The following is a 9,093-nucleotide window of genomic DNA, read 5'->3' on the forward strand; positions in this document are numbered from 1 at the left end:
GAAAATCAACTTAACACTGATCAGCTAACTGAAAATTTAACATATCAAGAAGATGAGCAAAATGATATAAACTTCCAAGATGATTTTGGTGAGATTGGTCCCTTACATAGAGAAGATGTAGAGCCACAAATTTTGGAATCTGTACAAAATGTGCATTTATAATCAACTCAGACTACTGATTTTATATGCGATGAAGATGAAGAAGAGGAATATGATGCAACATTAGCTGAATATTTTAGTGAAGATGATGTTTATGTACATATCAACATTGACAGTGATAAAGACTAGGTTGTTCTTTATGACTTATTTGTTTCATATGTTATAATAACTTGATAAATTTGCTTTTTAATAATTTTTTTTTTGTTTCATTTTGCAGTTTATTAAGTCATGGCTCTAGGAAAATGGATAAGCTCTCGAATAATTGATAATTACTCACATTTATTTGAACCATCAATAAGTAATAATGTACAGTCTTCCTTAAAAAATGATGCTTCACATGTCGTATCTACTCTTAATAATGGTAAGTTGGTATTTTTTTTATCTCATTAGGTTAAATTCTTTTTTATGTTTTTTTCTCTTGCAGGCTTAAATACTATCCTTTGATAAATATAATTTCTTTTGTACATCAATTGAAGGAGGTTTGCCTATAGGAGAAGCATCTCCAATAGCTGATAGGCCAAGTTTACCTCATCCGCCAGCACCAGAGACTGAGACAACTAACATTGGTATTATTACTTATGGCTTCTTCAAATTTAATAATTATGATAAATATAAATGACTTTGTTATTTACTTTTATTTTTTTTTCAGCTTCAAGTTCTAATAAAAAAAGGGGTCCTAATAGAGGTGTAGCATTAGAGGAGCATTACAGAACAAAAGGTAAAATATCAATAATCATTCCAGAGGTCTTGAATAGGCCAGTTGGAGAGCATCACTCAAAGTTGTCTAGAGAAGCAGGTATTATAATTAGAAACTTTGCACCCATGCAAGTTGAAAGATGGGATCAAGTTAGTGATGCTGATAAAGAAATACTTTTAAAGAAATTGATGGTAAGAACTTTAAATATTCTTTTAGTTATTTTTTATCTTAAACTCAATTCCGTTTATGAAATTGATGGTAAGAAATTTAAAAAATTTCTATGATTTTCGTTATACTATGATTGTCAATGTGATTAACCAATAGACCATTTGCAGCACTTGAATTGCCTAGGACTAGTGTTATAACTATGGTGATGTTGGAATTGACCACCAGGAGTTTATATGTAAGCCTGGTGACCATAGATTTCCATAAGTAGCCAGGAGAGTCATATACAACTAAATCACTTGTTAAATAATATACCATATGAAGTAGATGCTCGCAAGAAATACAAAAATAGAGAAAGATGTTATACTTAGTTTAGGGGCTGCAGCTATAAGTATCTGAAATTATAATCAGTGCAAAACATAAAAAATCAAAATTATTAATGCAATCTGAAACTCGCAAGTATTCAAGGTCAGAACCACTAGATGTCAAAATAATAAACTCACATAAAATTTTTCACTAAACTTTGTCTTTTTTAAGAAACCAACTATTAATTCTCCTAAGCCTTTTTTGCAGTCAGGAAGCAAAAGTATTTTTTAAGTTTAACGTAACACTACAACTTGTTTGTAGTGAAATTCAAGGTAAAACTGCAGAAGTTTCTTCATTTATTGTTTGACATTTTGAAATTTTAAGGAATTGAAGATCAACTCATCTATACCTGTGTTGCAGTAAGGAAGCAGTTAATATTTTTGAAGTTCTACGTTGCAGTGCAGTTAGTTTGCAGACACACACGCAGGGAGAATAGAAACTTAGAGTTTGATACAAGTGCAGGGTTATCATTGGCAAAGTCTGCATTGGCCTTCGAACACAAACAATAAACAATGAACAACATTTGCATGCCTTGTCGTCTTACTACCATTCTATTCCTCCTATCATATTTTCAATGAGATAATAGAATCATAAATCCTGACGCTGAATTCAACAATACTTTCATAATTCTATCATAACAGCAAGTTTCATAAAAAGTAACAGTTAGTAAAATTTTTAACTCTGAATTTAGTAAATCTTGGAATGCTGAATCCTGAAATTGAATGATTGTCATTATATTTCAATCGGATTAAAATCTTGAAAGTTGTTTGAATGCAAGTATATGGATTTACAAATTATATAATCCTAAAGCTTCAATAAATGGTTTTATACAAGTCTACATATCTTCTTATTAAATTTGTGAGCATCTATAAGGGGTGAAATTTAGTTTGTCTAAAATATATGGAAGAAATTGCTCATTCAGTTTTTATTTTTGTAATATGAATGCTTTCAAAAAATTTTGTAGGTAAATATTAATTTGTCTATTGAAGAATCACAACTATGGTGTTAGATTTTTTTTATGATGGACATCATGGATCTCCACCAAGCTTTATAATGTTCCCTGTGGACAAATATTTTTGTAGTTTAAACCATGCATCAATGCCTCTTGTCGTTCAATATTTCACTTTATAGTTTGTCTAAATTATACGGAAGAAATGGTCGTTCATTTTTTTTTTTGTAATATGATTGCATGCAAAAATTTTTGTAGGTAAAGATTAATATATCCATTGAAGAACCACATGTAAAGGACTGTGTGATGCACACGATGAGCAAGAGATTTTCTGATTTTCGCTCAAAGGCCTATATACATTACAAAAAACTTGGAGGTGGAGTGTTAGCAAGAAAGAAACCTTACAAAGAGCTTATTGAGAGACCAGATGATTGGATTTGGCTGTGCAATTTTTTTGACTCAGAAATATTTAAGGTATGTCTTTAATGTAAAAGAAAGTATAGGTTCGCTAATTTACTTATATTCCCATTAGAGACAGGAAACTTCTTATCATGTAATGAATATGTGCAAAACTTCTTATTATTTTTTTGTTTGTTATATTATGTTGAATCAAATATTTTTAAATACAGAAAAAATCAGAAGCAAACTATCGAAATTGTTCGATGTTGAAGGTCATTCACCGAATGGGCACAAAATCCCTCGTAGCTCATTTGTATGGCCAGGTATCTATAATTTTTTAGTTGTTTAATTTTAAAAATTATTAATTTGTGAGATATATTTTATTATGGTGTAGAAATTAAGCAGGATTGAGTTATACAAGGAGGAGTTTACAGACAAAGAAAAGAAATGGGTTTCTGAAGATTGTCAAGCAAAATATGTTAGTATAAATTTAATTTTTTAGAATAGATTTATTAGTAATATTTCATCTTTTTTGTGTTGGTTTTTCTTAAAACATACAGGACAAGATGATGGAAATTCGTGAGAAAACAATTGAAGATGGAGGAATAGTTGATGAGACAATCATTTGTGCCGAAGTTTTAGGTGAAACATCATCATATATTCGTGGCCTTGGTTATGGGCCAAAGCCGATAAAGAGAACTAAAATTTTCAGATCAAATGCATCGTCCGAGAGAGAGACTGAGCTTGAAACTAGTTTAAAAGTTATACGAGAGAAATATGAGGAGTAGAGTAAGATCATTAAATCTCAATAAAAAACTATAGATTGGTTAAAAATGATAGCAGAAAAAATGGGCATGAAACCCCCTAATGATGATGGTAAGTATTTAGAATATGCACATTAAGGTTGACTTTAAAAAATTGAAAATTTTATTTAACTAATATTATAAATTTCTTCTTGAAGGTCTAGAATTCTCAAATGAAAAAAATTATGAGTAGAGATCTGATTTATGTCTATTTTTTGAAACTATAATGTTAATTATTCGCTTTCAATTTAGCTCTTGAACTACCTTATTTTACAACAGTATATGTTTTCTCTTTGTTCTTGTGTGTTTGAAGATTTGAATTCTTTGACTGCTTACAAATTTTGATGCCAACTTTGTAAGTATAATTGTTCTATTCCTAGTATGAGTTGTGGATTTCTTATTTGGTGATCTCTATCTTTGTTCCATCATCTAAACTAATTTGTGATTGTTTTGTTTATGTGATAGAGGATTTATCATATTCATTACAACATTGATTTTTATATTCATACTGTAAATTTATATCATTGAAGAATTTTTTATATTGGTTCTTAAATTTATAGTGGAATTATAGATTTGGTGACTTTTTAATATTATTATGAAGAATGGATGAAATGTATTTTCTCAGATCTATCTTTGGAATATTTTGATACACACTGATCTATTCAAGTCAGGCAAACACCACATAAGAAGGAAATATGTCCTTCCATTCTTAGTTGAGGTTGGAGGAGCTACTTGATAAAGAGTTGGAAGAGGCCCAGGAGTATAGATGCGAATGTGAGATTGAGGAAAGACTTGCACTAAAAGCTTACCAAAAAGCCCAGAGATCTTTGGTTGAAGCCAACGAGAGATGCACCTTTTTGTACAGAAAGCGTGAATTATTTTCTGCCAAATGCAGAGCTTTTGTCATAGAGGCATCCAAATCCATTTACCCATCTGATTGGCTCTGTCAACAGATTCCTAATGAAGGTCTGATTTCAAATCACTTCCACTGAATTTTTTTGAAACTATAATGTTAATAATTTGCTTTTATTTTAGCTCTTGAACAACCATATTTTATTGTATCAATTTTCATCTTTTTAACACATGGTTGTTTTCTCTATTTGTAATATATTCTCGTAGTAGCAATTTGAACGTTGTTAGAAATATAATTTTGACATGGAAACTTCTTGTTTTAATTTAATCTAAGGTTGAGAACTTTTCGTTCTCGCTGAAATCCAAGTTTCCTGAATTTAAACTTGTACTGTAAGCCTTTGACATGTGGAAATATAAGTCTATTGTGGTATGGGTAGCAGGTTCACAGTTTATATACAAAGTTTTGGCTTGAAAAAAATGCATTCGTGATGATCCTGCTAAAACCTGCTCTCATTCAGACCAAGAAGACAACACAATGAAGACTCATAGTGAAGAGATGTCTATATCTATGGGTGAATTTTCAAATGGAGAACTTGTTAATTAATCTGTCTGCTATCTGTTTTGCATATTCTTGTAGTTATGGTTAAATAAATAATTAATGATTTTAATGGTTTTCTTAATGACTATAGATATACAGAGCTATACTCAGTGAATCTAACTTATGCCACTATTAAGGTAAGATGCTTTCCCTCTTATTTCCTTCAGGATTTCAGTTGATGTGATTATTGCATTATATAAAATGGATTGCTAAAACTTGCTCTCATTCAGACCAAGAAGACAACACAATGAAGACTCATAGGGAAGAGATGTCTATATCTATGGGTGAATTTTCAAATGGATAACTTGTTCATTAATCTGTCTGCTAGCTGTTTTGCATATTCTTGTAGTTATGATTAAATGAATAATTAATGATTTTAATGGTTTTCTTAATGACTGTAGATATACAGAGCTGTACTCAGTGAATCTAACTTATGCCACTGTTAAGGTAAGATGCTTTCCCTCTTATTTCCTTCAGGATTTCAGTTGATGTGATTATTGCATTATATAAAATGGATTGAGGAAAATAATAATCAAAATCTCCATAATAATTTTGGAAAATGAATTTGAAATAATTATTTCCTTAAGTTTGTTATTAATTATTGTTTGTGTATAGGGTGGGAGCCATACGACGACGAGTAACAAGCCAAAACATTGCTCCATTTGAAAATTCACCCATAGATATAGACATCTCAAATTTTAAGTAGAGTACATAATGCTTCAGTCAATAGCATTCATGGTTCCTTGTTGTTGGAGAACTTTTGAGGTATCTACGACATTAGCTTCTTTTGGGTGGTGTTTTTGGCTACCTTTAGCAGAATTTTGCTTATTTTCAACATTGTTTATGTGCATATGCGTGGGCATGGGTGTGTCCTTTTTTTCCCATCTGCACTTTATTCATGTTTTCTTTCTTTGACATGTTCAAAAAGTTCATTACTGTTTTAGCTTTCAAAACAACAATACTATCATGTATTTACCATATTTCTTTAGCTCAAGGCTGTGGTTTCTTATTGCATCTGAATTTAAGCTACTGTTCTTGAATATATATATTCTATACCTTTAGAGTTGGACAAATTATTCTTTCATTTTTTTGGTCTAAAAAAGGAATCAAAATGGTCATTCTCTTTACTTGAAATTATTTTGAATGGGCTTCTACTTTTGATTGGAAACCATCATTTATGGGTGTCCATGGTCTCAGCAAATGATGATTTGCTGAGACAGCAAGCCTATTACTTGAAATTGTTTTGAATGGGCTTGCTACTTGAGATGCCCCGGTTTTTAATAGATTAATATGTTAAGGTTTCAAGATTACTGAATCATTTTTGAAGCCTTGTATTTTTCTAAACAAGGGTGTAGGAGCGACAGGAGAAACTGAGCTTGTTAAATATTGAAATAACAACTAAGAGGCAAGGTGGCAGCCGTGTCCATGATTTCTTTTGAAAATTCAACTTGAGGCTTCTGTATGTTTGGAAAAATTAGACGACGTTGTCCTAAGCAGATTTTTTTTTGTTGCTTTTTGGTCCACTATGAACCTAATTTTCATTAGGATGATGTAGTTATTACTTTATAAACAGCTGTAGAAGGGCTGCTTGGTTTGATGTTAAATTAGGATTAGATGTGAACTAGGTGTTTAATCCACAAATTAGTTTATTTTGTCTGTTTAGCAGTCTAGATTTGGTGATCTATGATTTGCTCCCAATCCAGCCTTATCCTGAACCAGAGTTAACTCCATTATGGAACTTCTAGGATTAACGGTTTATCCCTGTTTAAACTGATCAGAAAATCTCTTATGCATGCTAAACATGGTTTTGATTATTTCTTATAGATTTCTTAAATATTATTTAATTATTTAGGATTAGAAATTTGCCTACTGATCTGATATCAAATCAAATAAAACTATCTATGCAGTATTTGAGATTGTTTTTTTAAAGATACACTTCTTTCTATCAATTTTTGGATGGAAAGTGTTTTTACAATTCAGTCTAAATTCAGAGACATCTGATGTATCATATTAACTGTTGAGAAGAGCTTAAAGAACCAAAGCATTGGTCGAAGCTAAACAGCACGATAAGTCGGTATTTATATATTTATTGTCATTCTCATTATTCCTTGAATTCAAGCTACATGAGAGGAAGTTTCTGAATGTCAATTTCATCAGTTCTTGGATCTATAATATTTAAATAGAACATTTCTGCAGAAAGAACATTTTTAGTCTATTGAACTTATTTTTTGGGGTATGCATGGGATTTTAATGGATTATTTATATATTTCAAGTTAGACCAGGTCTTATTGGAAATACCAATTGTGAATGGATAACATTCTATTCTATTTTATGTTTTTCAATCTATTATGGTTATTTTAGTCCTAATGGCTTATTTAATTTCTTAAATTATGAGGCCTTCACTTTAAAGGTTATGGAATCAAATACATGGAAAAAATGGAATCGATTACATCATATTATTTTTAATTTTTAGATTGAATTTCTTAATCACTAATTTCATAGACTGATGCAATTGTGAGGTTGCATCCATTGTGATTTTGAGGTCCGGGAGGTTGACCGATGCAACTAACCACATTTCAATACTGGGTAAGGCTGCATTGACCAACCCTTCACAAACCTGTATTGTTGGGAAGCCTTGTTTACTGTATATGCTCTTTCTTGCCATCTTTAGTGTCTAGAGTTCACTTTTTAAAGATTATAGCATGCCTCAAGAAATTTCGTGCATGCACATATCCCAACTAATTAAGTGTATATACTCATCCCAAGGAATTCAATGCTTATACTCTCTTTTTATACGAGTTGTAACTAGAATACCAGCTGAAGTAGTTTTAAACGATTTATTTCAAAATAGTTCATCCAAACTTTTCAATGATCTTGTTCTGAAATTTAAGTGTGTGAAACTACATTTAAATTAAATATTACATAGTTTGCATTTGATATCCTTCATTGGGTAATTTTTGCTCCTTTTTTCTTTGTTGCCTTGCTAAATTTGCCAATGTAAATTCCTAAATGCTTGCATCTACAGCTTGATGAGCCTGTTGTTGAGGATGATGATGACGAAGATGATGATGAGGACGATGATGATAAAGATGATGATGATGTGAAAGGAAAATGTAGAATCATTTTACTCTCACGAATTATTAAAAAATGTTTGTTAACTAATATGTTTTGAGCTTGCTTGATAAATTTTCTATCTCTTGGTGACAGCTAATCCTTGCAAACTAAACTAGTGTGAATTTTATAGTTTTACATTTCATGTCATTCCGTCAAATATTATTGTGAATTCTTGATTTCTTGTTCAATGGTGGAGAATTGTGCCAATTGTCCAATTGTTGTATGATATTTGTTCTCTATTTATTCTATTATTGATCAGTATGCCCATTGTAAAAACTGAGAGAAGAAAACCAACTTATTATTATCATTTACATGTAATATTTATGATGAACTTGAAAATTTTGCATCTTCAATGAAATTGAATATTGGCCTGTACACTCCATTCTCTTCTCAACAGTGAATAACAATATATATATTTTTTCACTTTGAACGCATGTTCCCTTTCATAATAGGCGTGATATTATATTCATATTTAAATATTAGTGATTGATTCTCTTAGCTAAACCATCAAAAGAACCAGCGAGATATAAATAACATGCTCTTTGAATCTTAAAAATTTTTATAATTTGCTTTGTAAAGCTAGAACCTTGTCTAGATTGTGGACATTAATTTTTAAGATATCTTCCTGTTTGCATTCCCTCAAAGCCATTTTTATAATTAAAAAGCTTTAAACTTAGTATTTAACTGCAGATTGTTAACTGTTAATTTTGTTGGCAATTCTCAGCATCCTCAAGATAGCATGATTGGCATTGATGAAGAGGCTTTAGAAAGTAGAAGATACCAACGTCTTCATGCTAAAAAGCCAAATTCTTTGCATAAGAAATTGTTAATCAAACATGAACATTTGAAGATGGTAATGGGCATGCAGGGTTGTTCATGGCGTTGTAGCTAGAGATTACAACATGTGGGAATAAGGCGGCAACTTTTACTATGGGAGTGAGATTCCTTGTCGGACAAGCTGTTAATGCGACAACCTTCATAGTTGATGACC

The sequence above is a fragment of the Dendrobium catenatum genome, unplaced genomic scaffold (genome assembly GCF_001605985.2).
Source record: "Dendrobium catenatum unplaced genomic scaffold, ASM160598v2 fragScaff_scaffold_744, whole genome shotgun sequence".
NCBI lineage: Eukaryota > Viridiplantae > Streptophyta > Magnoliopsida > Asparagales > Orchidaceae > Dendrobium > Dendrobium catenatum.